Source organism: Cupressus sempervirens, chromosome 7, assembly GCF_028749045.1.
Source record: "Cupressus sempervirens isolate cs-2001-9-10 chromosome 7, ASM2874904v1, whole genome shotgun sequence".
In the NCBI taxonomy this organism is placed as follows: domain Eukaryota; kingdom Viridiplantae; phylum Streptophyta; class Pinopsida; order Cupressales; family Cupressaceae; genus Cupressus; species Cupressus sempervirens.
Window position 1 is genome coordinate 209,909,258 of NC_143124.1, and position 27,342 is coordinate 209,936,599.

Consider the following 27,342-nt stretch of genomic DNA (forward strand, 5'->3'; position numbering starts at 1 on the left):
GTTCCTTCTAGTCTCCTCTCTCTTGTTCTGACTATTACTATTCATTCTAGGAGTCTTAGGTGTAGCAGGGGACACTAGAGAATTGTTACTTTCTAAGAATTGTAGTGGAAAAATCCCTTAACCGAGTGGACCTAACAAGTCTTTGAAATCCTATATGGTAACATCGACTAGTGATTTTTGTAAGTCCTTTAAATAATGCCACTCTTTTGAAAAGATCAAGGAGTGATAAGGTCTACATGATCTTTTGGTTAAAATCCTCTAACAAGGTTGGCTCCTAGTAGAGCTCACTTCATAAAACTAAAATTATTTGGGTTGTTGGTCCAAAGTGGTTTTTCCCTTTACAAGGTTTCCACGTTAAAAATCTAGGTGTGAATTATGTGAATGCATTTTTGTTGCAAGTTGAGTTTTCATGACATTTTCTTATTACTACAAGTTGCTAAAATCTAAAAATCCCTTAATCGAGTGGACCTAACAAGTCTTTGAAATCCTATATGTTAGCATCGATTAGTGATGTTTTTAAGTCATTTAAATAATGCCACTCTTTAGACAAGATCAAGGAATAATAAGGTCTAGGTGATATTTTGGTTAAAATCGTCTACCAAGGTTGGCTCCTAATAGAGCTCACTTTTGAAAACTGAAATTATTTGGGTTGTCAGTCTGAAGTGGTTTTTCCCTTTACAAGGTTGCAACGTTAAAAATCTAGGTGTTAATTGTGTGAATGCATTTGTGTTGCAAGTTGAGTTTTCATGATATTTACTCATTACTACAAGTTGGTAAAATCTAGGTAAAATCTAAGATTAATTAGTGATACTTAGTAATAACAAAAGCAATGAGGTAATAGTTTGAGGTAAATTGATTATAAGAGTTAATTGTGAAGTTGAATAAGATCACCAAGTTATTGCTATTGAAGTTTATGAAGTTTGATTGGTACTAAATTCTTTGAAAAAACTATAGGATAATTGTACATAACTAATTCACCCCCTCCCTGACCCCACCTCAGTTGTTTAACAGTTGAACATATACATAGTATATGTATGAACCTAGAAAATATTGCTTTACTAGTAAAATGATTGAGCTAATAATGTTATTAAAAAAAAATGATGATGGATAAATAAATACCTATAGATACCAAATTGCATACATAGGTCACCTTTATTACTACATGAAGTGGTTTGCTAGGGACAAAAAAGGAAAACATGTTCCCTCATTTATTACAGTGCCTTGGTGAAATGGTGTTAATTGTGTTTTAAGGAGCCATTGATGATGCCACATAGATACCCAAGTGTTTATGTGGGATTTTGAATTTTTTGTTTATTAAGAAGATGAGGAGAGGGTCTTGAACCCAAGAACAAACAACCAACCACCAAGGTGCTAGCATAGAGAAGGGTCATCACAACCAATCAAAGAGCTAGCACATCACCAATCATTACAGCTAAGTGCATTACTTTATGAAAATATAATAAAAAAATGCCATTGTTCTAAGAGTTAAAACTACTTAAACTACCAACATTAACTATAATATCCATCTAGTCTAATATTTTACTAATGATATCATCATTTAAGCTTCTAAACAAAAATATAGTGTTAGAAGTTGTAATCTTTCCTTGGTATATTTATAAACCAAGGTTAGACCTTCTTTATTTATTGTTGTAATATATTAGGATATAAGCCAAGGTATCCTAATATATTTCTTTTTTTTCCTTTTTCCACTACATCTTATTTTGTCATCTAGTGGAATATGTGAGGACAAATATATATTGTAATTTCTAATTTTAGATTATTCCTCCTTAAGAGGAATCTCACACTTGGCCTCGCACACATATGAATGGTGGCATTCATAGACATGGGAGTTACATTCTAACTCCTCTCTCTTATCTCTATTTAAGAGATGACCCTCCTCTCTCATTCAACAATAATGAGGTTTCTTCCTCTTCTCAATTATTGTATGAGCATTGCTCTCTATCTCTCTCTCTCTTTCTTCTTAGGCTTTTCATACCTCATTCATAATGTCACAAGGGGTTTTCTTTGCTTTCCCCTTTCCAAATATCTTGTCTCATGGTGTTGGAGCTTGAAGCTTTCTCTCTCCTATTTTATGGTAATATCTTTTCATGCATTTACTCACTTAGATTCTTTCCTGGTATTGCTTATTTACAGATTTCTTTTTCCATTTCTAACATGGTATCAGAGCAGTTTAATCTTTGTTTTGAGTGTTTGCATGAAGGTACGATTCGAAGGAGACTCTTGAGAGAGATTTCACTAATTTCTTCTTTAATCTTCTTAAGATGGAAGAAATTGAATTTTTTTTGAGTTTGGCTGGTTTACCGCCAAACTTGATTAACTTCTGTTTGCTCTAATTTGTGCAGGTTACTTCTTATTTTCTATTAGTTTTCATCTAACCCCCTTTGGCAGGCTTGCCGCCAAAAGGGTTTTCCTATCTAGATATCATTCTTTTTTACTCTTGTTTTAATATATTGTTGATAAAGAAATTTTTTTTTCCAATTTTTCCTTTGCCTAAAATGTTGGCTGTGCTTGCAAAACTCACAGGCTATAGAACTATTGTTCTTGAGTTTTCCTCTATTTTTTTTACATTCAGTTGTAACATTTTTTTTAAAAGAAGCCTCTGAATTCGATTAATCCAGGCCCATTCCTGCCTCCCACAGGGCCTATGTAGGCTGGCAACCCATCAGCCATGGTTTTTCAGGACGTTAAGAATCAAACATCTTCGGGTTTCCAACCATGAAACCCTCGCTCGTAGATTCTCGCTGGAGAACTTCTCCTTGGCTTCTTGGCCTTCCTGTCTCCAAGAGGTATTTAACACGCCTCTACTTCTTAGCAAAGGATCAAACCGATTCTACCCAAACCCCTTGAAGATCTTGTTACCCAAGCAATATTTTTTCAAGTGGGCTTTCCTTGTCTTGACCTAGAAATATCCGAAAACAACAAAATAGCATGCATGTGCTAGGAAACAACAGCAAGCATGCCCATTTGTAAGATATCGTCACATGATAGTGTCTACCAGTGAGTATTTTTCATGACACTATATTACAGTCATATAACTCAGGAGGAGGTTTAGGAGTAAAGAAGCTAACTGCTAAGCCAAATGAGAATCTCTATGATCAAAAGCCATCTGAACTCCCCATTGTAACACCAGTTGCAACAAGTTCAGTAACAGAGTCAGCGCCTCCTCAAACCTCACGTTTTACTTATGCAGAAGAGCAATCAATGACTAATTATGATGGCTAGACTTCTTCTAGTCATGTTCCAGCACCATCCACCAGTATGGACTTGTTCTCTGAATTTGGTCTATCAAGGAACTGTAAATTAGGAGGTTCTAGCCGCCCTAGACCACAGAAGATTGAAGAAACTGGTGAGGCACAACGGAAGTTTGCAGGTGCAAAATCCATATCTTCTTCTCAATTCTTTGACGAGGATAAGAAGATTGTTGTTGCTGATGGTCAGATGCGTCTGCAGAAATTTGTGGGATCATATTCAATATCAAGTGCACAATTCTTTGATCAGGATGAAAGTAGCATCGTCCCCATTACAACTTTAGACTTGCAAATAGGGCATAAAAAAAAATCCACCCACATCATGTTCCTCCAGACCGTTGGGGCCTCGACAGGCATTCGGAAGCAGTTTTCATTGACTTGAAAGATATCTTGTATTTTGGGATACATTGGTAATGTTGTCTCAATTAATTGCTTGTGTAAATCTAAGTTTTCTTTACAGATGAAATGTCTCCAAATGACTTTTCTTTTCAAGGTGATGTGATTCCAAATGACTTTTGACTTCATAACCATGAATCTCTTTGCCAGAGTGCAGAGCTGCCAAGTGCGCACAGGAAGGCAAAACAGTTGCTACTATCATAGAAACCGGTTTCACATTAGCAATTTGCATATCACAAAAAATATTTAGGGCTTCATTGTTGTTCCCGTGTTGAGCATGCCCTGCAATCACTGTACCCCAAGTAATTACGTTTGGGTTTATATTTGCCTCTCTGCATCCGTTATCTAAACTCTTACTCGGTCCCCCATTTCATGCTTGACATAAAGTCAAAGAGTGTGAATATCAGGACCGTATGTATCGCTATTTTTTATGAGTTCCAAGCTTCCAATCAAGCTCCCATCAGGCCCATTACCGATTGAAACAAGACGGTAACCATAGCCAACCTCTTCACAATAAGCCACAGCCAAAAGACTGAACAAAAACACCAAATTTGCACCCAGATGAGCCATTTTGGCAAATGGAGCCATCACAAAAGATTAGAGATTTTTGTGTGAAGTTAAAGCTTGCCCCTGTCTGAGCAGTCTTAAATGGCAAAAGGATGGTTGTTGTGCAAGATTATTTTTCTTTTTTTAGTTCTTGAGAGAGGCGCCAGAGGTAACATTTTCTTGTCTTTCCATGCAGGATTCTTTTTCTTTTTTTAGCTCTTGACAGGAGCATCATTTACTTTTATTATTGCCTCTTGTCAACCTATTTTTGGCATGTAATCATTCATTGTCAGAAAAGTGCAATATTCTATTTTAAATCTCTCTTACACATTACAAGCTTTTATTCAAACTTTTTTTAGAAAAGTTTCTTAACTCTTTTTAGTATATTCTTATCTGCCAGATCTGACCTCTATTATTAATTACTAAGTTTTTTTTAGTTATATCTTTCTTAATGTTTTAATTCAAAAAAAAAATTCTTTTTGAATCACTTCCAATGTTGAAGGCATAGTATGCAAAAAATGGGGAGATCTTTTCTTGCCCCGTGATTTTATGTTCTTATTACCTTGAGGTTATATTTTTGAACTAAGGTAAATATTGTGACCTTTTATAAATTGTGACTTTTCAAAATATTAAGTATGGAAAGGTGATTATTTTCTTTAACCAATCTATTTTCGTATATTTATTTGAGTATATATGGGGGCCCACATATATGCCCAGATAAATATATAATTTATGACTATAATGATTCAAAAATTAATATATACCTTTGCAAAATGAATTTAATACTCATGTTTACCCTCAATGGAGTTTTATACCTGATATCTATATTTAATCATTTTACTTAATGGGATTATGAGTAATCTTACACTATTGCCTTCATTATTTAATGATTTGATTGATCTATCTGCACATGGTTGCAGTTTTATGCTTTTATAGCATCGTTCCATGCCCATGTTGGCACTTTATGGTTTTATACCATTGATATACACGATTTATATGATATAATATTTTGAGTTGCATAGGGAGCCAATTTTTTCAAGGATAACTATGTAGGTCCCCTCAGTATAACTGATACATAGTTTCTTTATCTAGCCCATGGAGTATCCCTCCATCCTATATTGGTGTGCACTCATTTTATATGGAGTTTCCCTCCATTGGATCCTATCTATTCCACTTTGATAGGATAATATCTTTATGGAGTTTCCCTCCATTTGGTTCTATTGGTTCCACTTTGAAAGGTTGATATTTATGGAGTTTCCCTCCATGTTGTTCCATTTTTGCTCCTCAATGAAGAGGATGCTATTATTGGAGTTTTCCCTCCAAATTCAGATGATTTGTTCCAATTTGAAGGCAATATGTTGTTATATCCTCATAATCCATTCTTTTGATTATCCTAACACAAATCATAATAATTCTAATTTGATTAGCATGTCTCTCTTTTACTTTATTTTCATATATTAATGTGATAATGATCTACATACTTTATTGCTTAGATCATGAGTCATGCATGTTATGGATTGATCACCCATTAACTTGCAGTGGGATGATTCATTAAGTGGACTGTCTATATCCATGTGATTGATGCAAGATTGATGCAAGTATCATTAGTTGGCCTTGTCTGGGGTCATTTGTGCAATATACTTTTCATGAGAGCATTGATCAAGCTTTTTACTCAATTTGTCCTTGTTGACAATTTTTTGAGCATATACTTTATCTTAATATCAGGTTATCTCCATTTTTTTGTGATAACATGTTTTACTTATTGTTTCTCTATGAGAATTTTATTATCCTTATTCAAAAGGATTTCGAATTTGCATATATGATGGCATTCTACTTGTGGATATTTTTCTTGTTGTTCTTTGTTTTTCAGGTGATCCATCAAGAAACCTTCTTGGTTTTCCACATATGAAGAGGTGTCTATGCTTCCACTTGATCACATTCAAAGGACTCATGTACTTCTCTTGGATCTACAAATGTTCCATATGGCTTGAAGACAATCAAATTACTTCATATTGAAGATTAAGTTGCATATTTTTGCAAATTATGGGTTTAATACCCTTTGATGTAATTACCCCAAGTAAAGATTAAAGGGGGGTGTTAGAAGTTGTAATCTTTCCTTGGTGTATTTATAAACCAAGGTTAGACCTTCTTTATTTATTGTTGTAATATATTAGGATATAAGCCAAGGTATCCTAATATATTTCTTTTTTGTCCTTTTTCCACTACATCTTATTTTGTCATCTAGTGGAATATGTGAGGACAAATATATATTGTAATTTCTAATTTTAGATTATTCCTCCTTAAGAGGAATCTCACACTTGGCCTCGCACACATATGAATGGTGGCATTCATAGACATGAGAGTTACATTCTAACTCCTCTCTCTTATCTCTATTTAAGAGATGACCCTCCTCTCTCATTCAACAACAATGAGGTTTCTTCCTCTTCTCAATTATTGTATAAGCATTGCTCTCTATCTCTCTCTCTCTCTTTCTTCTTAGGCTTTTCATGCCTCATTCATAATGTCACAAGGGGTTTTCTTTGCTTTCCCCTTTCCAAATATCTTGTCTCATGGTGTTGGAGCTTGAAGTTTTCTCTCTCCTATTTTATGGTAATATCTTTTCATGCATTTACTCACTTAGATTCTTTCCTGGTATTGCTTATTTACAGATTTCTTTTTCCATTTCTAACATATAGTAGTGTCTAGGAAATTAAATTAAGTTTTTAACAAAATTAAATGAGGTTCATGAGATATTAAAATAAAGAAACAAAGCCCAAGGGCTAGTAGTAGCAACAACAACAAAAAGACCCATTAGGCATTTTCAATTTCCTTCCAATGTAGAGTGAGGCATTTGAGGTCTTCACTCCAGGCTTTAGGGCCTTCTTCCTTTTGTTTGTCCAAGCTCTTTCCTTTGTCCTTCCCACCTTTCATGAGTTTTTTTCCCCTATAATATTGTTGAACATAACCTTATGCCTCATCTCTCATTGAATTTGACAAAGAGTCATCATAGGAGCCCCAAACTCCAAGTTGGTGATTGACTCCAATATAGTGGGTTCCAAAGCCACAATTATGTTTTGCAAGGCCTGAATGTAGCCTTGCACTTTATTTTCCAACCCATCCAACAAATTTTGTGCTGAATTAGAAGTGTCCTTAATGTTCTGCTCAACCCCTTCATGCAATTTTTCCTTCTCAAGGACCATATATTCCAACCCCAAGTCTACTTCAATTTCCACCATTTGGGTATCCTCCATTTCTTCTTCTATGTCTTCCACTTCCTCTACTTCATAGTCCTCATCCTCAAAATCAATGTCTTCTGGGTTTTCCAAGGATTTTCATTGTTGAGCTCAAAAAAAATATTTGGGAGATAACTTTATTGATTTATTATTGTTTTTGTTTTTCCACATAACTTTTTGAGACCCCTTTCCAAACCACCAAAAAAGCTCATTTTCTCCCTTGTTTACTAGAAGTTAGTACCTTGAATTACTGACATTTTGTAAATGAGCTAATCAATTCCCTTTAAAGGTATAATGTACCATTGACCCTATATATACTTATTCTTCTTAAAAGTATAAACAATAATTTTGAAATCAAAAATTACAAACTAAATTGCATTATACAAATTGGTAGTAAGGTAGACCATATTTTATCGCTCTGTTTTTTACTAATACATCTCTCAAAATACACAAAAGATACCTTATATACATATTACAAAATTTGATTATTTCTAAAAATATAACAAAAACATACCTCACTGAAAAGAAACCCTTCAATTCATCTCATTTTTCTCAAAATTGTCACAATCACACCAAACAAGTAATGTAGATGTGAAGCATAAAAGTTATAAAATAAAATAAAAAGTGGTCCAAAATCTAAATATATAGTATATTAAATCATAGGAAATCATAAATGCCTTCTGACCTCTCTAACTACATCTCTGCAAACTTTTCACATTTGAAAAGTTATGACTACTTTAGGTAGCCTACGCCCTAAGAATGTCTTTAGTTCAAGTGCCAAACTTAGTGACCAAATTTAGAGAAACGCCACCAAGACTAGTCATTCGTATTGTCGGCAAATATATCTCTTTTCAGATAAATTTGATTAAATTTGATTAATTTTTGGCAAGAATAAAGAGCCTATATTCTTCATCACTGAAAGCGATGCAAAACAAACAAAAATATACAGCTTTAAAATTAACTTTAAAATTAATTTTTTCCATTCTTTGAAGTTATTCGAATAAGTTTGAAGATTTTTGCTAAATTTGATTTCTTGTCTGTAAAGAAAACGGCAATGATTATAAACGTGAAGTTTGGGCTCCACTGCCTCCTATGTTTCCCGTGTTTTTTTCTTTTCTAAGACAAAGTGCAAAACCTTATTTTATGCCAATGACTAGGCATCTATTAATTAAATGGTGTTTGGTGGATTTTTGGTACAATGTGTAAGGTTTCATAAATATATTTAATAAATCAAAGCTTCACATGCAACCTATGAATGGAAGGGACACAATCCCATTCTTGTGTCCTTTTTGGTTTTTGTTATGGATTTGCTTTGACTAGCGTGTCCTTTTGATTATTTTTTTTGATTTGTAATTTTAGGTCCTAGATCTATTATTCATCAGCTTAAGTTGAATTGATGAGCACATACTTGACTTGGGTCACTTTTATGGATGAAGATATAATGTTCAACTCTTTTGAAATTCAAATTTTAAATTATTATTATATTAATAGCTATTGTGACCTCACTTGGTATACATTATATTGATTTGTGTACTTCATTGTGTTTAAGAACATTCTTGTCAAGCTCAACTTAGTTTAAATTCTTAGAGTTGACATCTTAAACTTAGATTGATTATTCATCCTCTGAAGTGCCATTTGTGATTATGAAATTGATATATGTCACTTTTGTGGGTGTGAAAATGATGTTCAATCTTTTTGAAGTACAAAACTTAAACCATTATTTTATGGAGCACATTATTAGACACTATGAATCAAGTTAGCATACATTGTGTTGTTTTTTGTGCTTGGTTGTATTTGAGGGAATCCATTTAGAAATCACCTAAGACATCTTAGAACAATTTCATCAAACAAATCAAAATTCAAATATTTTGGAGAATGAAAAGAATCTAGCAATAATTACATCAAAACATTTCATCTTAAAACTACAATGTTTGTTGATTGTCTCTAAATAGTTTACTTAAAAATATAAGGTCATTTTTTCAAGGGTCTAATGAATAAGAGTGTGACCATCACAATTCACTAAATTTCCCAATGGTGTTTGTGAACATTGATTATTTTTATAAAAATTAGACATAAAGAATTAAGGTAGAAAAATCTAATATTATTTATTTAGGTGTACTTTGTTCATGATTATTAGTTCAAGTATACAGAAGAGATCAAATCCACACTTAGTAAATATGAGCTCCACGCTTACATAACTAAACTTGAAGGAAAAGTACTCATTATTGAGTAATGTGTTATATTCAATTTATTTAAATTCTTGAGTTATGTATGTAGTTATTTTACCAATATCAAACTCTTTATTAAGGTTAACTTGTGTGTTTAGTTCAATGCATCTATTTATATCCAAGATAATTATTGTAGTGTAATATTTTCTCAAGAACATTTCTCTTTTAAATACTCTCCTTACTATGGGACTAAAATTATCTTGCCTCTTAGACCCATATGACTCACTCAAGACCTTCGTGGATTAGGAGGATTAGAGATGCTTTTCTCTTTCATTTTAAGAATTTTTTTTATCTTTTTCAAAATGAAGTTAAGACTTTTGGTACATAATGAGCTCTATATATGGAGGCTTTTTTTTCACTCTCTATGTATTTATTCTTCAATATTAAGTAGGAAATATACTTAACATCCATTCATGCATTTATATTATAAATGACTAGATTTATAACACAATAATTAATATGATTTATTTTTACATGTTGTCTTTGATTATTATGGATTATTAAATAATATTAGTAGATATAATTAAATATTTATAAATCTATGATTAGATTAATATTATTTAGAAAGTCTTTAAGCTAATAAAATTTATGTTTTTGTAGCATTTATAATAAGAAAAATATGGAAATATTTATTGAATTTCTCTATTGTGTTGCTAGCTATTATATAAGTCAATATTCTTCTAAATGATAGGCTATTAGGCTCATAATATGCAATAACATTAAACAAAAATGTCATAGATCGAGTTTACAAAGAACACATTAGATTTAACTATTTTCCATACCTTAATAAAACATAAACAATCCTTCTAGAAATTACTAAACCCAAATAATTTCCTTTACATATAAAAATAAAGAACAAATTGATTAGGCATTAATATAAATTACTTAGATTATAATCAAGCCCATAAATTTTTTAATAAATCCTCATCTTTGGGCATCCCCTTTTTTAATATTGTGTAGTACTTATGAGATTTATTAGGTGTGATTACAACATTTAGTTTCTATGAAGAAGATGGAACCTATAGTGCTTATGAAGTTTGGCTAAATTAGCAAGTTTCTTGAATTAAATGGGCCTATAATTTAATATAAGACTATTGTGCAACAAAAAAATGCAACAATTGTAAATGTCTATACCCAAAAAGAAAAGAAAAGAAATAGTATAAATCTCATGTAGCCAAAGTTTTTTCTAATGATATTTGAGCTTGAAATTCTTTTAAAATGTATTCTTACAATAGTAATATCAATAAAAACATATGCTAGTTACACTAACAACAACTACAAGTAATAATCTAGCTAGGGCAATGGCTTTGTTTCGGCGTCTTCAGCTGATTAGTGAAATGCAACTTAAGGAAATAACCATAGAGGGGGACTCCAAATTAATTATTGATTTGGTTAATGATGTGTCCCAACCAGGATGGAATGTTCAGACTATCATCATGGACATCCGGCATATTTTAGAGAGGATGGAAAAGGTTCACCTCCAACACATCTACAGGGAAGGAAATAAGGTGGTCGATGCGGCAGCTACCATGGGGTTTAAATTAATAGCACTCACATGCTGGAAGAATATGGAAAATCTAAATGAGGATATTAAGTCCTTGATACACAAGGAAAGAGGGGGGAGTATCATTTAATTATGACTATAAAATTTAAAGCTGGGGCCAAATTTGGCAATTTTTTCCTTGGAGAGTCAAAGTAAGCTAAATTTAATAAAGGTTTTAGGGAAATGAGGAGAAGACATTGCCATACAAATGGGGAAAATGAATGAATACAAATTAAGAAGAGTGTCATTTCACCATTATGGTAACCTATCGCGCAATTCAAATTACTTCCCATTTAAAAGTACAAATGATATCATTTTTCAGATTGTTAGAGATTTTTGGGGTGTTAAAATTATGATGCTATACAAGCACGATTCCCATAATGAATTTGCATGGGATTTTGTGGCTAATCAAGCATGGGATTGCAAAACTTTTTTGCTCATTGTTGAGAGACTCGGGATTGATTGTATTTGTAGTGTTTTTGCAGACAAGGAGGTTTAAACGCTCATCACTAAGGTGGGGAAAAGGGAAATTGGTAGGATAGACATGGGTGGAGATTTGAATAGGCTAGAGCCCACGAAAATGGAGAACTTCAAAGATAGAATGGCCACCTGGTTTGTCTTAAAAGAGGGGAGTTTTTTGCCTTACATGCAACTGATGGCAGGGTATGACAAGAATTGTGCCCTCCAGTTTGTCAATGGGTGGAATGACCGCAAGGTCACCATTAATGGAATCACTTTTCAAGTTAACGAGGAAGTAATTGCCATGGCTACTGGTCTTTCAATGAAGAGGAAAAAATGGAGAAAGGTCACCAAAATCACTGATGAGGCCAATTTGAGCAATTTTTTTGTAGAGGATGAGGAACCAGTGTACTATAGAGCAGGATTTAAGAGGGATAAGCTGCTAGCTCCATGGGACAATGTTTACTAGGTACTCATGAAATATCTTACACTGGAGGGTAGGTTCGATGTTTGCTACTACTACCATTTTCCCTTATTGAATCATTTTAGAAATAGGGATTTTATTTCTATCTCATTTTTTCTACTACATTCTCTAGAGGATATGGTTAGTGATGTTAGCGAGAAGAGGAATAAAGGGCAATAACTTCACCATCATCCACCAAGGCTTAATCTTTTTCTTGTACCAATTCCACCTCGCTCTATGCCCCCCTAGGGTGGTGGTGGTTGATAACTAGCACCACTGACAGAATTCACCCCTGAGTACTAGTACTAGTACCAAAACTCATACCCCTCAACATTCCCCTAGCCATGAAAATAAGAAAAAGAAGAAATCTGATAGGGCTGTTGAACAAAAGGGTAGTAAAAAGATTAAAATGGAAAAACCTGTGGAGGTGGAAGAGGAGGACTCGAAGGAGGAAGAGGGGGGAAAGGCTAGGAGAAGATCTAGAAGAATTTCCCAATCCCAGGAAAGGTACAAGCAAAAATCTAATAGAGTCAGGGTGGAGGAAGTAGAAGAGGAGAGCTCAGATAATAATGAAGAGGAGATGGAGGAGGAGGATAACTCTGATTCCAAGAGAGAAAAAAGGAAGGAGGAGGTTGAGAAAAGTATTAACTTGGCCGACAATTCTATCGACAATGCCCAGTTGTCTACTGATAATGCCCAAGTTTTGGCTAGTAATGTTGTTACCATGAGGACTACCCATGTGTTGGCCAGCTTCACCCTACAACTCATTACCTTCTGTGAAGATAGCAGCAAAGTGGATACCTCCCCCATTACTATTTCCTCCCCAGTCAAGGATAAATCTAAATTTTTTACTCACCCAAGGGTTTTGATGGATGATAACCAGGTTGAAAAAGCTAAAGAGGAAGCTAAAAAGATGGGAATGAACAATAAGGAGGAGACCGAGGAGCAATTGGAGGTGTATGCCAAATTGGACAAGAGGGTTAAAACTTTAGAAGAAGGGTTCTTCACCTTCTCTAAATTTTCCCTAAAGGTCACCCACGCCACTGCCACCACCCTCCAACTACTGCCACAGGAGAAAGAAGAAGTTGGAATGGAATGGATATCGAGGATCATAAGAAAATGATTGGGCTCAGGTTCTACAGTTTAGAAGGATAAGGAAAAAAATGAGAATTATGTTTCTTAGTTTTACGGGACCCTCGGATCTAAGTTTTTTTTATGTTAATTTGTTGTTACTGGTTTTGCCAGTTTCCAACTATTGCTCAGACTCAGGTTGGCCTGGTTATGCCAACAGTTTTTATGATGAACTTTAGTAGTATAGCAAACATAATAGACCTCTATTATAGTTTAGTTAGTTTGGTTCTTAGTAGTATGCTAGTTAAGTTACATGCATAGTTTTATTCTAGTTATGTGGAACTTTTGTATGTTTTTACTCCAATAATGTTCTCTGTGGGTCTCTATTGCTAATGTGTTTGTCACCAGCATTTTGGTTGTAAGGGTCGACCTCCTTGTTTTTGGTCACCTTTTATTTCAAAAACAACTACAAGTGTCATGAAAACTTAGTATTGTTTGGATCCTTAACCAAGAATTTTGAAATACAATATTTTTCTAAGATTCTTCTTTGAACAAAGGGGATTCATCCTCTACTTACAGAACTAAAAGGTTCATGTCCTCTAGTTTCTTGAAAATGTACTTCACAATAACAAAAAGATGTACCATAGTGTTTGAACCCTAAATACCACATTAATGATAGATATTAAGGTGACATAATCAGTTACAACAAATTTGGTTAACACAGATCAACATCCCTATTATTGAATGAATCTTTTGGCACTGGCTACTAAGCAACATATTTGCACCTAGTCAAGCTACCCAAACCCAACACTATGTCGTATAGTACGTTACATCCATCATATCGTACTTGTGTAGTCTTTTGCAGCATCGGTGAATGTTTCCTATAGCTAAATAATGAAATAATATTACTTAATTTGATGGTTTGGTGAATTGAGATGTTTAGGCTTTTAAAATTATTAATAGAAATATATGAATGGGAAGATTATTAAATTATTATTAATATATATTATATTTTTTAATTATGAAGATTAAAATTATATTATATTATATTATATTATGATATCAGTTGCAATATTAATTTTTATTGATATTTAAAATCTTCAATGAAAGATATTCATTTTTATAGTTTATAAGTTAAATACGACGACTTTACTATGTTATAATAATATAATAAAGCTAATTTGGTAAAATATTTTGATATAATTATAAATGCATGTTAATATAGAGCAAAATTAAATTTCTATTATTTTTAATAAAAAAATTATTTTTAAAAAAAAAATTTAATAACTATTAAATGATAGGCAAAGAGCCTACAACACAACATGAACACGAAATTGTGAGCCTCATATTTAGGTAGTCTTGGATATATAGACTTGGGACATTATAAAATGTGTTTATACTAAATATTTAAATAATTCTTATATCTCATGATAAAAATTAAATCGAATGATAATCTATATATTTTATAGATACAAATTTGTATAAGATAAAGATTATGAAACAAAAAAGGGATAAAAAAATTATTAAGAGGAAATGAGAAACATATAGGAGATAATAAATTTTACATGAGAATTTTTCATTATAAATGATATTATTATATTTTTAAAAATATTTTATATTTAATGTTGTTTCTTATCATGAAATACAGTGAACTATTAAAATTTCAAATATAAACATCATCATAAAAATCAAGCTAAAAATATTTAAAAATAAAAAATAATTATTTTTAGAAAATAGAAATAGAATACTTATATTAATATGATAATATATTATTAAATTATATATTATCATTTTAAAAAAATTCTAATATAAAATTAATAAAATTAGAGTATTAAATGAAATAAATAGTATGGTTGCTATATATTAATTTATTATTTGTAAAATACAGTTTTCAATGATTTAAATCAATGTATATAATTGTAATAAAAATAATAAATGAATAATAAATAGAAAAGTAATCATATAAATTAATAATATTAATACAAAATAATAATAAGTTAGTAGGTATCTAATTTATATATTTCAAAAATATCAAATTGATATTCATTAATGTCTAAATAATATCAATATGATTATCATCTTAATATAATTATTATTTGAAGTTATATTCGAATTGTTAAGCTATATTAAAAATAATTTCAAGATAGTATTGACCTTTATCAATGCTATAGAAGAATGCACAAGTACGATATGATGTTACATACTATACAACATAGTGTTAAGTTTGGGCAACTTGATCGAGTGCAAATATGTTGCCTAGTAGCCAGTGTCGAATCTTTTATTGTAACATAAGTCCTTTTGCAATATGTGTCATCCATCAAATCATTAATGACAATTTGGTCATGAAGGGAATAAGGTAAAGTGACATTATTAATAAGAAATAATATTTTATTTCATGATTCAATTCAATACTTTATGATCATTATCACTTGTTAAATCAAATTTCAAGTAGAGGAATCATGATATGAACACTTATGAAAAATTAACATGCAATGAAGAAGGAGAAATATTTGAAGGAAGGGGATGATGTGATGGAATAATTTGTTAACTTGACAAGGTAAGGGAATGAAGATGGGGGAATATTGTGAAGTACTCAAGGATAGATAAGTGCAACACTAAAATTAACAAAAATAGAAAGTGGCCTTAGGGAAATGACATGTTAGAATGAGTGAGTTTAGAAGTTTGAGAAACAACTTGAAAGATCGAACCTAAAAATGAATCATACTTGGATATGATAATTTAAACATTTAACAATTAAAAAAAACTAGAAGATTATGAATTCCTTCAAAATTAGATATTTAAAGGACCTTATATAGATATTGATCCCTAAGTGGATCATATGCCTAAATAAGAGTTGTCAAGAAATTCCATATGAGGAACTTGATGTGTTACACAAGAAGCCTCTAGGATTTTGGAAGTTGACTCTTTGTGGTTTTAGGTTTGGAAAAGGGGAGAGGGAAATCTAGGAAATAGCTAGCCTAAAGTGATTTCTCCAAATATTTCCTAACCCTTTGAGAATCATCTTAGAGACAACAAGAAAAAGGAAACCCAAAATATTGGACACAAAACACTATAGACTCTTCATTGTTGGAGATAGAGCAACATGAAAAACTTAGAAAAACACAATGCAAGATAATAAAATATCTTTATGAGAAGCACCAATTAAGGCCCAAATGTATTATTTTTACTAGCTTACTAAGTAGGGTGTTCGATGTGAGTATTATTCACAAAATAGAATAGCATATTTTTTGGATCATAAATATCATAGATAGATGAAAGAGTGTAAAACATGATCCAAAATCCAATACATCCATGAAGAAATTATAAAATATTAAAAATAATAAATAATAGATATGTCCCCCTATAATGACATAGAGCTTTAGATTATTCATAAATCTAGAAAAAATACATGGTAAAATAAAACTAGACATAGCCTAATGTGTTTCTCTTTATTTATTCTTTGAATACAAAGATATGAAAACTATGTTCTAAGTGTTCCTCTAAATTAGTAAACAAAAGATGCAAAAAAAATCACGCTAAGAGAGGTTTGGGTAGAAATATGGAACTAAAGAACCACTTATTACAAAGTTCAACGAGAATGATGCCCATAAGATGATGTACTAGTATAAAAGTTACTTGTGAAAGGATAGATTTTGTAAAGAGTCAATGCAATAAATTCAGTACATGTGAGTTAGGAGACTTTGAATCCTTATTAGAAGATTCCAAACCTATTAGGAGTTATTCCAACCTTGTTAGGAGTTTTAAGGAGAAAAATTGAACCCACTGTTCAAATAGCCTCAGACTATCTTCACCAAATAATCTATCCAAGTTATGAACTAACTAAATAACAACTTCTTTTCCAATATATTTCCTTTGAATCTCACAAGTCATCTTCAACACCATTCTCTTCTCTTTTCATAGCCAATTTTTCATCCAACTTCGTATAACCAAACATCAAAATGAATATGACTAAATATGATCATTTACCACAAAGAAGTGATCTTTCCTTTATACCATGTCCTAAAACAAGTATTGAGTCATCCTCAAGGCTTTCTTAATTTATAATGAATAAGATGTATCCTAAAATCATTAATAAACTATGTAATGAATGCAACACATAAGCACTTAAGCACATCTCCAACAATCCTAACAAACTCCCCCATAGGATTACAATCAACATTCATGCTAACAATCTGCCACTTTAGCATTGATGGCAACATAAAAGAAAAATATCTAAGTACCATGAATACAAAATATATTTCTTCCTTATCTTCCTCTGATCCCTCATTCATGTTTCTAATGAATGTAAGAATATATCTTAATTCACAATCATTAATAACCAATATGCATAAGGAAGGTGTTAATCTCCCCATACATAATATTCTCTCATAAATGACATCAATCAATATTTTAAATGTATTACTCCCCCCTATAAGGAATATTCTCTCTCTTCCCCATCAAGAGTGTATAAGAATAAATTTTTTCATGTATACTTCTCTCTCTCATTGACATCAATCAAAAAGATATCATCATTTCATTCTTCTAATTTTATTCATTTCCAATACAATCTTCTTAAGTGTCAAAAGACATTAGTAAATACTAGTACCAAGAATCCTCAATGACTCAACTCAGACATAAATCCTCCCCCATAGGAGAAGCATCAAGCATCTAGTCTAGAAAAAGATAGTGCTTTGCTACATCCTGGATTGATGCAATCTTTGCATCAGCTACTCTGAAGTAGGTTGGGGCATGACCCCAAGTGTACCTCTCAAATACTCAAATGTGTCCTTAGCCTAGGGTTTTGTAAATATGTCTACTATCTACTCTTTTTCTATAAAATATTCTATTTTGATCTCTTTCTTTTGCTTCCTTCTTTCTCAAAAAGTGATATTTAATTGATATGCACTTTTTCTTTGAATGTAAAACTAGATTCTTTGACATACTTAATGTTACATATATTATCACTGATGTAAGGAAGTATTGAAAAAATAGGGCTAGAGGCACACCTAACTATCCAATCACTTTGCTGAGTAAACACAATGGAAGAAAACAATAGATAACAACACTAAGGAGAGAAGAAAAAACATATAATTTATTAATTCATCAAATTGTTCACATATATTCCCAATTGTGAGGCCTTTTGGGTTAGGGCCAATACAATTTACAAAATTCTAGACTTATAATTTTTATAGGTCCTTAATCTGAACTTCCATCTCTTCTACCTCACTCTCTCATTTAGACTCTCTAAGTGATCCCTAACCTAAACCTAAACACCCCTATTTATACATGCAAAAATAACTTACATATGATTCTACATTATTACATAATAGAAGGTTGACCTTAAAAATGATCTAGACACATCCCAAGATAGGATCCTTACATTAAATTCACAATCTAGATTAAATACATATGTCAGCTCAAACTAAGAACCAATCACAAATAAACTTGGTCAAAGAAGGAACTGGGCATCAAAAAACATCAAGTTCACTCAACACACAAAGGAAAACTTGGCCATCAAAGATCTCAATCAATACTAGATAACTTGACTAATATTAAACAACTCAGCCAACACTGAACAACTCAGTAGAAACTATAGCTTGGCAACCACAACAACGCGAAAATAACTGCAATGCAACACTAACTACAACTCAAAAAAATGGGTAGAATTAAAAAAGATGACTAGGATAGAAAGGAAACTAAAGATGCTCCTCCTTCAAACAATCGAGATTAAAAGAAATCATTCTCTGAAATCATTGAGATGTCACAACCTAAGCTAAATCCAACTCAAATTGAGAAATCCATGTAGCATCTTCAACTGGTATGTTCTTCCACTTCACCACATATTCATAGTAATCCTTTACTCTTGTGCTTTTACCAATTCTCTGATCCAATATCTATTCAACTTCTTCAATCTGCTTCTTAGTATAATCAATTGATACAAAAAATTCATCATTTGACTTATGATACTTATGCAAATCAGCAATAATGAATATAGGAGATATATTCATGTCATAACATAACTCAACTTCATAAGAATTACCACTATCAAACTTCCTCAAGATCATACAAGGTTCAAATTTCTTCATTTTTCTATTACTGTATGTTCCAATAAGAGACCATCCTTTCTTCAAATGAACCATCACCTTGTCACCAACTTCAAAAACATGATGTCTCTTAGACTTATTAGAATTCTCCTTATATTTTTTATTACTTTGTTCCAATATCAACTTCACTTCCTCATGCAAAGACTTCATAAAATCAACAAATACTTCCCCTTCAACACTTCTCTTCTCTTCACTAGAAACATCCCTTAAATCTAATATACCTCTAGGTATCATTCTAGTAATATTCTCAAAAGGTGTTTTCCACGTGCTCCTATTCATAGAATTATTATATGAAAACTAATCCTGTGCCAATACCATATCCCAATTACTTGGCTTATCTCAAACTAGACATCTTAACAAATTACAAACTTCTATTCACAACCTATGTCCATCCATCTATCTATGGATGGAATATATAACTAAAATTCAACTCGGTATCCATCTTCTTCCACAAATTCCTCCAAAAATAACCCACAAATTTTTTGTCTTTGTCAAAAATAATACTTCTTGGCGATCTATGCAATCTAATAATTTCTTTGAAGAAAATCTCAATAACATGCACAATGTCTAATGTCTTCTTACATGGTATGAAATGTTCCATTTTAGAAAATCTATCCGCAACAACAAATATGAAATCATATGCTCTTGTTGCCTTAGTTAGTCCAAGAAAAAAATCCATATTGATGTCACTCCAGGGTTTCTCGGGAATAGAAATAAGTGTATATAATCTAGTATTCTGACTTGCTACTTTTGCAACTTGGAAAATTCCACAACTCCCAAAAAACTTCTAAGCATCCTTATACATATATGGCTAATAGTACCTATCCTTAAGAAAACTCAAACTCTTATCAATACCAAAATGTCTAGCCAATCCTCCACAATATTTTTCCTTAACCAAATTAACTCCATAGAACTTCTTGGTATACACAACTAAATTCCTTTGAACAACATACCTTCTTGATAAAAAATCAGAGAAGTGGCATGAGTATTCATGATAGTAAAGGCCTTTATGAGTACTTAGTGCAACTTATTTTTTCGCATAAGTGTAACTGTGTTTTTAAAATTTTCTTTTGGTCTAGAGCTTTGAAAGGAGTGAGAATTATGGAGAAGGTTGCTATAATGGGGGGAGATTGATTTTGTATAGAGCTTTCAATGATCAAGGAAAATGCCCATAAACCCCTAACCTAGTATTTTCTTAAGAAAGGGGGATTGATTTTATTTATGGAGGTGCTAAATGAGCTTGATGAGAATTGTTCCCAATAATTTGTGAATTCCTAGGATGGATGAAAGGTGGTGGTTAATGGCATTACATTTCAAGTGTTTGAGGAAATTATTTCTTTGGCAATAATTTTTGCAATGAAAGGGAGAAAATAGCAGAAGGTGACTAGGGTTGCCAACGAAGATAGCCTGAATCACTTTTTCTAGGAAGGTGAAGAACCCATTCAGCATCATGGAGGGTTTCTACATGAAAAGCTCCCTAAGCCATGAAATGAAGTGTGTTTGGTGTTGATGAAATACTTGACTCTAGAAGGGAGGTATGGTGTTTTCTACTTGTACCATTTTCCCCTCTTAAATCACTTCCACCATCATGATTATATTACTATTCCTTTCTTCCTATTACATGAATTAGTTAATATTGTTTCTATTGTTAAGGAAAAGATGAAAAAGGGGTCAATTATAATATTCTTCACTACGGGTTGATGTTTCATTTTTACCAATTCTATCTAGCCTTGTTACCCTCTAGAATTTTGGAGATAGATATCCTGGCTCTACATAACCCTTGCCCCCACCCTATTCCCATGAGAATTACTAACCCTAAAGCCCCTACCCTACAATCGTCACCTAGTGGGTCTCCTTAGGAGAGGAAGATTTCCCCTATGGTAATAAAGATAAATTGGAGAAAGGGAAGGAGAAGGAGTTGGATGACTCATAAGATGAGGTTAGAGGTGGGAGATGACGGTCTAGTAGAATTGAAAAATATCATGCAAAAAGGAAGACGAGGTCCAATGCCTTCTAGGCAGAGGGTTCAAATTCTAAAGAGACTACTCATCCCAAAAAGAGAAGGAGGTTGACATTTTAGACTGTTCTATGTCTATCTTGGGAGAGGTTAAAGGTAGGAAAGAGAAGACCCACACCTCCACTTCTATTTCCATGGGTAGAGTGGACCTTATGTAGTACCAATTTCCTAAAATTTTGGAAAGAGCCCCTTTCCCTATGATGATGTCTTCTTTTACTAGGGTTATACCTAAAGATAAGATTATTGTTAAACCCCATGTTTTGTAGGATAACAACATGGACATGGTGGAGGGTAATCAAGGTGGTAAGATGGAGAGTTTCGAGGAGGCCCATAAATTGGAGGTTAAAGATTTGAGAGAGAGGATGCAAGCTATGGAAGAAAAGGTTAGACATTTTTCTAAGTTCACCATTAAGGTGACACATGCAACAATCACTATACTGCACCTGCTGAAGGATATCTAGGAGGAGGAGTTGACCCATGAGGACTCTAGAATGTTGTTTAATTTCCTTGTAGAAGATTGGACCAACATCCTCCTTAAAGGGAAGGATGAGAAAAAGCCCAAGTAGAGCTTGCTACTCTCTATTTTTTGTTTAATGGTTTGCTAGTTTTTGGACTTAGTTATTTTTAAGGTTGTTATGTCTTTGTTTAAAAAAAATTTCACTTATGCTATTGTTCCAAGAAATCTTAGTAGGATGCCTATAGGCTCTATTATTATGCTCCTTCATATGATGTTTTTGTTTTGATAAGTAGTTGTAGGGGAAATTTTGTTTTGTTGGTAATTTGTTGGTTGTAGGCCAGATTGTCTTCTATATGTGCCAGCCCCCTTGTTTTTGTTGCTTTATAATAAAAAAATATACCTTCTTGAATGAAATACTCATCATACTTATTTGATTAATTTGATAGATTTGGTGCTCTTCACTCTCTCCATGCCTTAGAAAAATTAGGGTCAGTATCATAAAACTCCTTCATCTCATCAAAACCAAGACCTTCAACCTTCATCTTGTTCAACAAAGTACATCTATATGCAACCCGGCTAGTAACTCCACTCTTATACTTTATCACAAATGTATAACTCTACAAATATTCAACCCACTTCATATGTCTTTGATTCAACTTATGTTGACTTCCAAAATACTGTAAACCTTTATGATAAGTACACAATACAAATTCCTTAGGAATCAAATAATGTCTCCACTTCTTCAAAGATTGAATAATAGCATAAAATTATTGATCATACACAAAATGCTTCCTTTTAGCATCATTCAACTTTTCACTAAAGAAAGAAACAGGTTTACCTTCTTGACTTAACATAGCTCCTATTGGGCTACCACTTGCATCACATTCAACTTGAAATACCTTATTGAAATCAGACAAAGACAATATAGGAAACTCAACATTTTTTTGTCTCAAAGTATCCAAACTCTTATCAACTCCATGTGTCCATCTAAAATCCTTTTTTTATCTCCTCTCATAGTCTCAGTCATAGCATTAAAAACATAACTGAAATTCTTTATAATTTTTTTGTAGAAACAAGCCAAATCATGAAATGATCTTATCTCACCAACATTCTCATGTGTAGGCCATTCAAAAATTTCCTTAACCTTCTCAGGATCCATTCTCAAACTATCATCTAAAATCATGAATTTGAAATACACAATCTCTTCTTGCATAAAGGAACACTTTTTCAAATTGATCAATAGTTTCTCCTCTTTTAATGTCAACAATACTTGTCTAATATGCTCAAGATAATCTTCTTTAGTGTTACTAAATATCAAAATGTCATCCAAATAAACAATCACAAACTTACCCAAGAATCTCTTGAGAACTTCATTCATCAACCTCATGAAAGTACTAGGTTCATTAGTCAAACCAAAACACATTGCCAACCATTCATACAAACCATCTTTTGTCTTGAAAGAAGTCTTCCATTCATCACCTTCTATAATTCTAATATGATGATAACTACTCTTCAAATCAATCTTGGTAAAATATTGTACTCTACTCAAACAATTTATTACATAATCCATCCTTGGCATAGGAAAGCTATATTTTACTATGATCTTGTTAATAACTCTAGAGTTAGTACATATTCTCCATGGTTAATTTTTTTTAAGTGCCAATATAGTAAATACATAAGATGCAATTGAGCTTTCTTTGATAAAACCTTTCTACAACAACTCCTAGACTTGTCTATAAAGATCTTTCTACAAAAACTCCTAGACTTGTCTATAAAGATCTTCATTCTCTATAGGTGTCAATCTATATGGTTCTTTGTTTGGAAAACTAGCTCCAGAAATCAGATCCATACAATGGCTTATACTTCTTACTAGTAGTAAACCATCAAGTATATCTTCTACAAAAATCTCCTTGAACTCATTCAACAATCTTTCACTTTCTTTTGGCACTTGACTTACACTGTCTTCTTCTACTATCACTTGGCCTTTACCATTTTCAGTTACTTGGACTCTATCTTTCACTTGATCATTACTATATTATATCATTCAACCATCACTACCACAACTTGGCCCTCTAGGAATTATAGAAAAAAAAACTTGGTTCCTTTTCATTTCCTTTTCAAATTATTTTCCATTAACCATGAAAGCTCTAATATTAGTATAATTCATTTCATCAAGAGCTTCAATCAAAGGAAACACTATTTTCTTTTCTCCATTCTCCCAATGTGTATATTGATTTAATCCACCATCATGCACAACATGTCTATCATACTACCAAGGTCTACATAATAGAATATGACAACAATCCATAGGAATAATATCATATAGAACTTCATCAATATAGTTTGCAATGTTTAATTTCACAACACATTTCTCACTTACCAAAAATTTATGCTCATATTTGACCCATGAAAAATGATAGGGTTTAGGGTGTCTCAACCTTTGCAACTGTAGCTTTTTAATGAGCTTCTCTAATGCCAAATTAGCTAAACTTCCACTATCAATGATCACTTTGTAATATTTTCCCACCATCTTACATTTTATCTTGAAAAGACTTCTCCTTAGAACAAGTTCCTCATCCACTATCTTATTACACAAAGTTCTCCTCACCATTAGATTTTCTTCAACCCTAGGTTCACAACGTGAACCCTCAAGATCTCCTTGAGTTACAACATTTCTATTAGCTTGTTCATTTTCATTAGAGTTCCTACACTCAAGGACCTATGCCCTTCTTTGCCAGATATAAAAAAATACCATGAAAACATCTTCTAGAATAAGAATTACCACTTAGTAAGAACTAGTACATCATACGTAAGAACTACTACCTTTCTATTGGATCTTTCTTTTACCATCACATTTCCACTCAAATTTGTCCCTATTTTGCAGAGGATTGTCAGATATTCCACCTTCTCCATAAGATATGCATCTACCTCTAGAATATACCACCTCTACCTCTTTGTCTTTTTTTATGCTTCTTTGTCAAGATTGTAAGAATTTTCCTTAGGGAAAAATAATGCCAAGATCAAGAAGCTTAAGAACATAGCACAATATGGACCAACAATGCATGATCATAATAACATTATGAAAATGAATAACTAACGAATACACACTAGAAGTGTCTGTATATAAAGGCATCTAGAATGACTAGGAGTTAACAAAGTGATAAGCCTCACAACAAAGTACATGTCCACTAAGAGTGGGTTATCCTCCATTGAGCATAGGAGTTTGTGTGATGATGAGAGGATAAGCTTAGATAGGTGTATCTCATAAAGAGATGTTGTAGACACCATGTGCTCAATTGATGTACAAACAATTGTGTTGTCTACATGACAATTCAAATGAATGTGCAAACTCCTATGTTGTCAACAACATAATTCATATGACTACACATACTCCTAGGTGTCTATATGAAAACTAATATAATAATGCATTAACCTAATTAAACTTAAGTAAAGTGCAATAATAATTAATTATTTACACTAACACCCCCTACACAAAAGCTATGATGAAAATGCATGATGGGTTCCAGCTACTAGGCCATGTTAGGTACTCATGTACAAATGCAAATCTCTACATATAATGTGATGCAATATAATGCAATGCAATCTCTCTAAAAATGGAGAAATAGGGAAAACATCATGGGAAAAACCCTCCCCCAAAAAGAGAGATAAGTACAATAAAGAAGAGAAGAGTCATGTGAACCCCTGTGGTGAAACATCTCACACCCCCAAGAGATCTCACAAATGAAGATACTTGACCTCAGTGAAGGGCTTGGTGAAGATATCTACAATCTGATCTTCTATAGGACAATACTATAATGCAATGACCTGCTCATGTATCAACTCTCTGATGTAGTGCATATGAACTTCAATGTGTTGTGTGCATTGATGTTGCACTGGATGTTTTGAGATTTCAATAGAACTCTGATTATCATAGTGTATCATTGTGGGTCTAGTTATGCCAAAGCCAAACTCCTTCAGAATATGTTGTAACCAAATAGCTTCTGTAGCTGCAATGACAACTCCTTGATACTTAGCCTCAATAGATGAAAGAGCAATAGTGTTTTCCTTTTTACTTTTCCAATAAATGGGGATGGAACCAAGATGAAACATGTATCTTGAAGTGCACTTGCAAGAATCAAGATCGCCTGCATAGTCTAAGTTTGTATAACCCACTAACTATAGTCTAGTACCAGATACATAGCATATCCCATATGTATGTGTTCCCTAGATATAGTGTAAGATGCATTTGGTTTCCTTCCAATGAATTTCATGTGGCTCTTGCATGAAGCCAAAAACCATGCCAACTACAAAGGATATGCCAAGGTGTGTATGTGTCAAGTAGATGAGACTTCCAACCAACTATCTATACAAAGTAGCATCAACAAGTGGAGTGGAACACTTCGCTTCTAACTTAACACCTGAAAGAAATAGAGTTGATGCAGCCTTGCAATCACTCATGTGAAATTGAGCAAGTAGATCAAGAGCATTCTTGGGTTGTGATAATGTGATCACTAACAAAGACTGTTGTATCTCAATACCAAGGAAATAATGAAGTAGACCCAAGTAGGACATGGAAAATCTATCCTGTAACATAGATTTGACACTATAAATGATGGATATTGTACTCCTTGTAATGAATAAGTCATCAACATTAATCACAAATAGCAAGTGAGAATTATCCTGCTAAAGAATGTAGACATTTGGATCTGAATGACATCTAGTAAACCTTGCTGAGAGAAGGAAAGAATCCATCTTGGCATACCAAGCTCTTGGAGCTTGTTTTCCATAGATAGACTTTTTCAACTTGCAAACCAAAGTAGAATCCTAAATGAACCAGTGTGGCTGCTCCATATAAATCTCCTCATGAAGATCACCATTCAAGAATGCACTCTTCACATCCATCTAATGAACAACCCATCTTTGAGTTGCAGCTATAGCTAGTGTCAAATGAATGGAATTTATTTTTGCAACTGGGGAAAAGGTCTCAATGTAGTCAATGCCAAGTACCCAAGAGAAACCTTTTACAACAAGTCTTGCCTTATACTTATCCACACTTCCATCCACTATAAACTTGGTCTAATAGATCTACTTACACCGAACCAATTGTCTTCCCTTAGGAAGAGAGACTAAGTCCCATGTTTCATTTCTCATAAGAGAATTATATTCTTCCTCCATTGCTTTATCCCATTCTAGAATTCTTGAGGCTTCTTTGAATTATTAAGGATTAGAAGAAAATACAATATAAGCATGAGGGAGTGAGTTGATTTGTGATCTTGTTCTCCTAGTATCTGAAGGATTCCCTGCCAACGGTCTTGCTACATCCAATGTTTGCTAAGCCCATTTAGGTCTAGTGGAAGAAGATGTAGAAGTAGAAGGAATTTCCTCAACCTCATTTTTTGATGCCTCTATTTGGGTCATGCACGAACATCTTTTAAGTCATTGTCATCACTATCACTCTCTTCAATGAAGGAGGAAGAAGGAGAAGTTGAAGAAGTAAAGCTTGGACAACTTTCTTCAAAGTGTACACTCCTCTCATATAAAATGTCATGTATCTTT